Source organism: Ixodes scapularis, unplaced genomic scaffold (assembly GCF_016920785.2).
Source record: "Ixodes scapularis isolate PalLabHiFi unplaced genomic scaffold, ASM1692078v2 PGA_scaffold3__209_contigs__length_174095766, whole genome shotgun sequence".
In the NCBI taxonomy this organism is placed as follows: domain Eukaryota; kingdom Metazoa; phylum Arthropoda; class Arachnida; order Ixodida; family Ixodidae; genus Ixodes; species Ixodes scapularis.
Window position 1 is genome coordinate 160390156 of NW_024609868.1, and position 6347 is coordinate 160396502.

At 49.5% G+C, this 6347-nt stretch overlaps 1 pseudogene; it reads right to left on the minus strand.

The window, feature by feature from the left end:
• Positions 1–4779: 4779 nt before the first annotated feature.
• LOC115310592 lies at positions 4780–5587 on the minus strand (annotated as a pseudogene).
• Positions 5588–6347: the final 760 nt, after the last annotated feature.

The window sequence follows — 6347 nt, forward strand, 5'->3', positions numbered from 1 at the left end:
GAACAGGAACATTACTCCCTCGATCTTCTGGTCTACAAACGAAGTTGAAATAACCAAGAAAAATAATTACTCGCCCGCAATCGAGATACGCACTCAGACTTTCAAAAAAAGCTTTACCTTCACCTTCGCGATTCGAAAACACGCCATTCAGCGTTCGAAAAAGAAAAATCGCAGTAAACAAATCGACAGGAATGCACACAGGAATGCACGGCTGTTTCGACGACACCAATCGACCGTTTAATAAACAAACAACAGCCGGCAACACGCAAACGTTATTCTGAAAAGTTCGCACCATACGGTCCTGACTTTCGATTTTGGTCTCTTGAACGGCAATAGTGTCAAGCTCGTTCTCCGCAAATAAACGACTCAACTGGCATTGCCTGCGCCTGGCTGTCAGGCCACGAACATTAATCGTGGCCACGCGTAAGGCTGCCTCGAGCCGTATTGCCATCCAGGAAGAGGGTGACCACCCGGTGCCTACCTTGAGTTCTGATGGGCTGGCCGTTCGACGTGCGGACTTCAACGCCCGAAGGGCATTGGACACGCCAGGTCAGAGGGGTGGCTGTGCCACCTTCTGGTCATTCACAGGCTTGTTCAGTATGACTTCGAGCCGTCTTCTCCAGAGGGGCGTCGCCTTGGAGGGTGGCTCTTCCTGGCTCGTTGCGTTGGGTTCCTCGCCACCGATGTCCGTTCGTGGCTGGGCCGCCTACCGGGCCGTCCTCCATGGCGAGTCCCCCGACGGGTCATGGGCGGCCTCGTCGCGCGTGCCGGCTGCCGAGTTGCCAGGCCTCGACGCCTCAACGGACCGAACGTCCGGACACTCGGCCCGGCTAGCCGTCCCAGCAACCGGCGCGGCGTTGACATCGGACGGCTCCGCGTCACCTTCGGGAGCGACCACTACGCTCGCCGTTGACGTAGCCGGAGTCGCAGCCTGCTCACCCTTGTACTGGTCCATCAGCAACTCCGTGGACTCCTCAGTGACCTTGCTGGAGGCGGCACGGGCGTATGTCCTGACGCAGTCCCAGTCGCAGTCCAAAGGCGCGACACTCCGGGCACCGGGGAGCCCGGCAGTCGTGGCGAATGTGCCCCGTGCGACGGTGGCGGAGACATATCGGCGCCCGCCCTGGAACCACGACCGAGACGTTGCCTCCGCTGACACGAAGCTGGTGCGAGAGGTTCTCTAGGGCGACGCCTTTCTTGAGGGCCAGGCGAACAACGGCGAACAACGACTTCTCTCAAAAACCTCCTTCACCTCCCCGAAAGGCTCGAAGGCAGGCCCGCCAAATCGAGTTCACCGGCGCGTCAAAGGAAACCCGGTGGAGCTTGACGCGAAGCTCCCTCCGGTTGGGGTCGACCGGCAGACACGTTTTCCCCTTTACCTGGAGACTCCCGGCTTGCAGCAGCTTCGCCTTGGCCTCCGGCGTCCGCAACTTGAGCAGCCAGACGTGGCTCATCTGGTAGGCTCCCAGACCCGCCACATCTGACAAGACGCCCACCTGTTTCAATGGGTCCCGGAGGTCCTCGAGGCGATCTTCCTTCGAGGTCAGCGTGAAGGTCCACGCTGAGTTTCGCCGCTTCACCGGTGGGCAATGTCGGCAGCTGCACACGATGGAAGATCCTTCGGAACGGGGGCAACGTTATCACCGCGGACTATAACGGCCGCCGCCGCTGGCGAGGAGCGATGCATAACCCGTCCGTTCGCTATCGCGTCCGGAAGTGGAATCGCGCCCGCACTTCCTACTCGACATTCATTTCTCCCCGCGGTGCGTATAAGCTTGACATGTGCGGGTGAGCTTTACTTCACTTCACTTCACTTTATTACCTTAAAGACCCCCACAGGGGGTATTACATAAGGGGTGGGCACACATGGATCAGTTCTTGGGTGCCATAAATATTCAGAGGGAGATATGAGATGCTACATTGTTCATGAAAGTTGATGGGCGGGTGACGGCAGCGATGTTGTGGGAAAGGCCGTTCCAGTCTGAGGTTGCTCGGAGAAAAAATTAGGAAAAAAATGTGACAGTACGGGCGCATGGGCATGCCACTTGGAGCGGATGACCAGTGCGTTGAGAGATGCGTGCCGGCGGTTTGATGTAAGGAGTGGAACCAAGCGGAAAATAATAGAACTTGAGAAACAAGGAAAGCGTGGTGATGCGACAACGGGTAGAGAGGCTAGGTAAGCTTGATTCTGCTTTCAGTGAAAATATGCTGACGTTATATGAATACGAGGAATGAATGAATCTAGTAGCGCGATTTTGAACTGCTTCAAGTGCGTTTATGAGATATACTTGGTGCGGGCTCCAGATTGCGGACGCATATTCCAGCTTTGACCTGATAAGTGATTTGAAGGCGAGTAATTTCACATGTTGGGGGGCGTGACGGAGGTGACGTTTTGAGAATCCCAATGTTTTGTTTGCAGATGAGATAACATTAGTAACATGCGTGCGTCAGGATAGATCGTTGCACAGAGTGACGCCGACATATTTATATGACTCTACGGTTTCTACGGGTATGTTAGCGATAGCGTAAGGAAAGAGAAGTGGATTACGGCGGCGGTGAAAGGACACGAGTTTGCATTTATCAATGTTTAGCTTCATAAGCCAGTCGTCACACCATTCTTGTACGTGGTTAAGGTCATCTTGGAGAGATTGTTGATCAGAAATGTTAGTCACAGAGCGATAGATAACACAATCGTCAGCAAACATACGGATATGACCAGACACATGAAGCGGTAAGTCGTTAATGTATATAAGGAACACGAGGGGACCAAGGACGGATCCTTGGGGGACGCCTGATGTAACTGGAAGTGAATGAGAGGACTGGTTTTTAACAAGAGCAGACTGAGAGGGATTGTTCAGGAATTCTTTAATCCAATGTAAGATGTCTGAGTTTAAATTTAACTTAGATAGTTTTAGAAGCAAACGTTTATGCGGTACTTTATCGAATGCTTTCGCGAAGTCCAGGAAAATCACGTCAGTCTGTAGGTTATAATCAAGATTAGCATGCAGATCATGAAGGAAAATAGCCAGCTGGGTTTCGCAAGAAAAGCCTTTGCGAAACCCGTGTTGCGACGGGTGAAAAAAATTAATAGAGTCTAGGAAATGTCAAAATTAATAGAGTCTAGGAAATGGAACACGTCATCTACTTGGGAGTAGATGACGTGTTCCATGATTTTGCGAGGCACGCTCGTTAAGGAGATGGGACGGTAGTTTAGTGGAGAATCTTTGTTACCTGATTTGTAGATTGTAACGACCTTTCCCTTTTTCCAGTTCTCGGGTATGATGCCTGTGGTGAGGGACTGAGTGAACAGTAAGCACAAATACGCTGCACTCGCATACTTAGTGTTTTTTTAGGAATTTAGAGGGGATCTCATCTACGCCGGCTGATGAGAACAGTTTGATATTTTTGATTAAAGAAGAAATGCCATTTGCGGAAAAAAGTGACGGGGGTCATTGCTGTCACTATGTTAGTAACATACATAGAAAATGACAAGTACGGTTCTTCGGTAAAAACTGATGAAAAAGCAATGTTAAAAATGTTCGCGCACTCCGGATCATTAGCAACTTCACCCGATTCTTTTCTAAGGGAAACAGTGTGCGTCTGCTGAGGGTTTACAATTTTCCAGAACTTGATGGTATTGTTGATTAGGATATTAGTTAGGTCGGTGTGAAAGAAAGAGCGCTTAGCGCATTGCATAGCAGACATATACGCGTCTTCAGCTGCATAGTATTTGTCCCAAGCACAAGGGGTTGTCCTTTGCTTGGCTACACGGAATAGTCTTTTTTTCTTATTTTCTAGTCTTTTCAGAGTTTTGGTGAACCATGGTTTTTGGCAATTGCAGCGAAAACTGACTTTCGGAATGAATTTATTCACCAGTTCTTCTATCTTTCTTTTGAAAATCAACCAATTTTCGTTTATGAATCGGTCGTGAAAAGATGACTCAAAAGATCTGAAAGACGTGGTCAATTCAATATTTATGGCGTCGTAATTTCCTTTATCATAGAGACTGATCGTTTTCTTGTATGTTTGGCGTGCTATCGGAGGAAAATCGAAAACAGTGTGAATAACTCTGTGGTCACTGATTTCGCGGAGGAAACTAATATATGATAAGCTGTTCGGATGACTTGTTAGTATTAGGTCTAGAACATTTGCAGATTGGTTTGATATGCGTGTTGGTTCTGATACCAATTGAGTGAGATTAAAGTTGAGACATACTTCCATAAATTCCCTCGTTTCTGCAGTACCCACAGTTAGATTTGACGAGCTAGTCCAATCAGCGTTCGGGTAGTTAAAGTCTCCAAAAAGGAGGATATGTGCGTTAGGGTGTTCTGCGGTAAGTTGAATTAAGATGCTATTGAGCTTAAGGGGAAAGTCGGGACTCTTATCCGGGGGTCTATAGCATACGCCGAGTAGAACCGTTTGAGGAGCTACTTAGCAGATAAGCCATAATATTTCTAAGTCAGACATAATGTTAAGAACAGAACATGACAAATGTTGGTTAACGGCAATAATGACGCCTCCCCCTCGAGTACCCTAACGATCGTTACGAAAGAGGTTGAAATTCGGCAGATCAGCCAACACCTCAGAGTCTGTGACGTCATTAGTCAGCCATGTTTCAGTTAATATCAGTAGATTGCTGGCAGATCATGACAGAAGATTGGACACGAGTTCGCGCTTCTGAAGGAAACAACGTATGTTAGTAAAGATTGCAGAAAAAGAAAGATTTGTTCGGGCAGTAGTCTGAGGGTGCTCTTTTACTCGCTGATAGCCGGGTTATCGCTATGCTATTTCTTTTACAGTTTCTGTTGCCTTATCAAAATCATAGCTTTAGAACCGATGAACAGGGTTTTGTAGCGGAGAAAAAACGCGACATATTTGGTTTTAGCAAAAGCAACAAGGTGCCTTCGAGCGTTACGAACAGGACGTGAGAAGTCTTCGCCAATGCTGTAATTTCTGCGCTTCAACTTTGAGCCATTTGAAAGGATGAACTCTTTGGTTTTGAAAAAGGCGAAGTTTACAATTATTGGACGGCACTGGTTAGCTGTATAACACCTGAGGCGATGTGTACGTTCTATTTCTTTAGGGTCCAAGGTGACGTTGAAGAGATAAAAACAATGGCGAGTGACTCTCTGTTCCGACTGGGCAAACGTTTCTGAGGCAGTGGGATCAGAAAGACCATTGAAAATCAAGTTGTTTTGGCGGGAGCGATTCTCGGCATCGTCGAGACGGGCCTCCAGGTCACAGACCTGGCGAGCCGTCTGGGCGGTGTCGGCTCGGGTTGTCTCTAGTTCAGTTCGCACACTTGCAAGGCTTTGGTAATGGCCTTCTAGTTCGGCCATTCGCTTGCTGAGTTCAGACATTGTTTTGTCGGTTCTTTGCAGTTGGAATTTGATGCCTTGAACCACAGCAAGTAATTGAAACTGACCGGCAGACAGCTTTTGCAGTTCAACAAGCACGGCATTGTCAGGCCCTGGGTTTGTCTCTACGTCACCTGACAGCAGCAGTAAAAATGGACAACATGAACGCATTCAGCACAGACGGCAAGGCAACACTGCGGGCTCGGCAGCTGCACCAAAAAGTAGTTGCTAGATTTCTTAGCAAAAAGACTATACGGTTTACCATCCTCCATGGCGAAGACAAGCGGATTAGTGGCCTGTGTTGTAGCACAGCCACCGAGCCCACAGAGCGCCGCCGGTGGTCGTCGCTGCTTTATAGGTGCGGCGTCTAGACATGTGGGTGTCGATTGTGCCTTCCATGCTTGGTCGAGGATCCAGTGCTCCAGTGGCGGCGCAGCCAGACGTGATGATTCACTGACGGACGGCAGGTAGTAGCCATTCACGCTGTGTTTATGCGAGAGGAGTGCACATCCCGGACTGTCGTCTGAGAGAGCCGTCAGCATTGTAGGGAACAGCACGTGGGGGATGAATGAAGCAAAAACCTGCATGGCGAAGACAAGCGGATTAGTGGCCTTTGTTTTAGCACAGCCACCGAGCCCACAGAGCGACGCCGGTGGTCGTCGCTGCTTTATAGGTGCGGCGTCTAGACGTGTGGGTGTCGATTGTGCCTTCCATGCTTCGTCGAGGATCCAGTGCTCCAGTGGCGGCGCAGCCAAACGTGATGATTCACTGACGGATGGCAGATAGTAGCCATTCACGCTGTGTCCATGCGAAAGGAGTGCACATCCGGGACTGTCGTTCGAGAAAGCCGTCAGCAGTGTAGGGAACAGCACGTGGGAGATGAACGAAGCAAAAACCTGCATGGCGAAGACGAGCGGATTAGTGGCTTGTGTTGTAGCACAGCCACCAAGCCCACGAGCCTCTTTGGTCGCTGACCGTTACAGATTTATA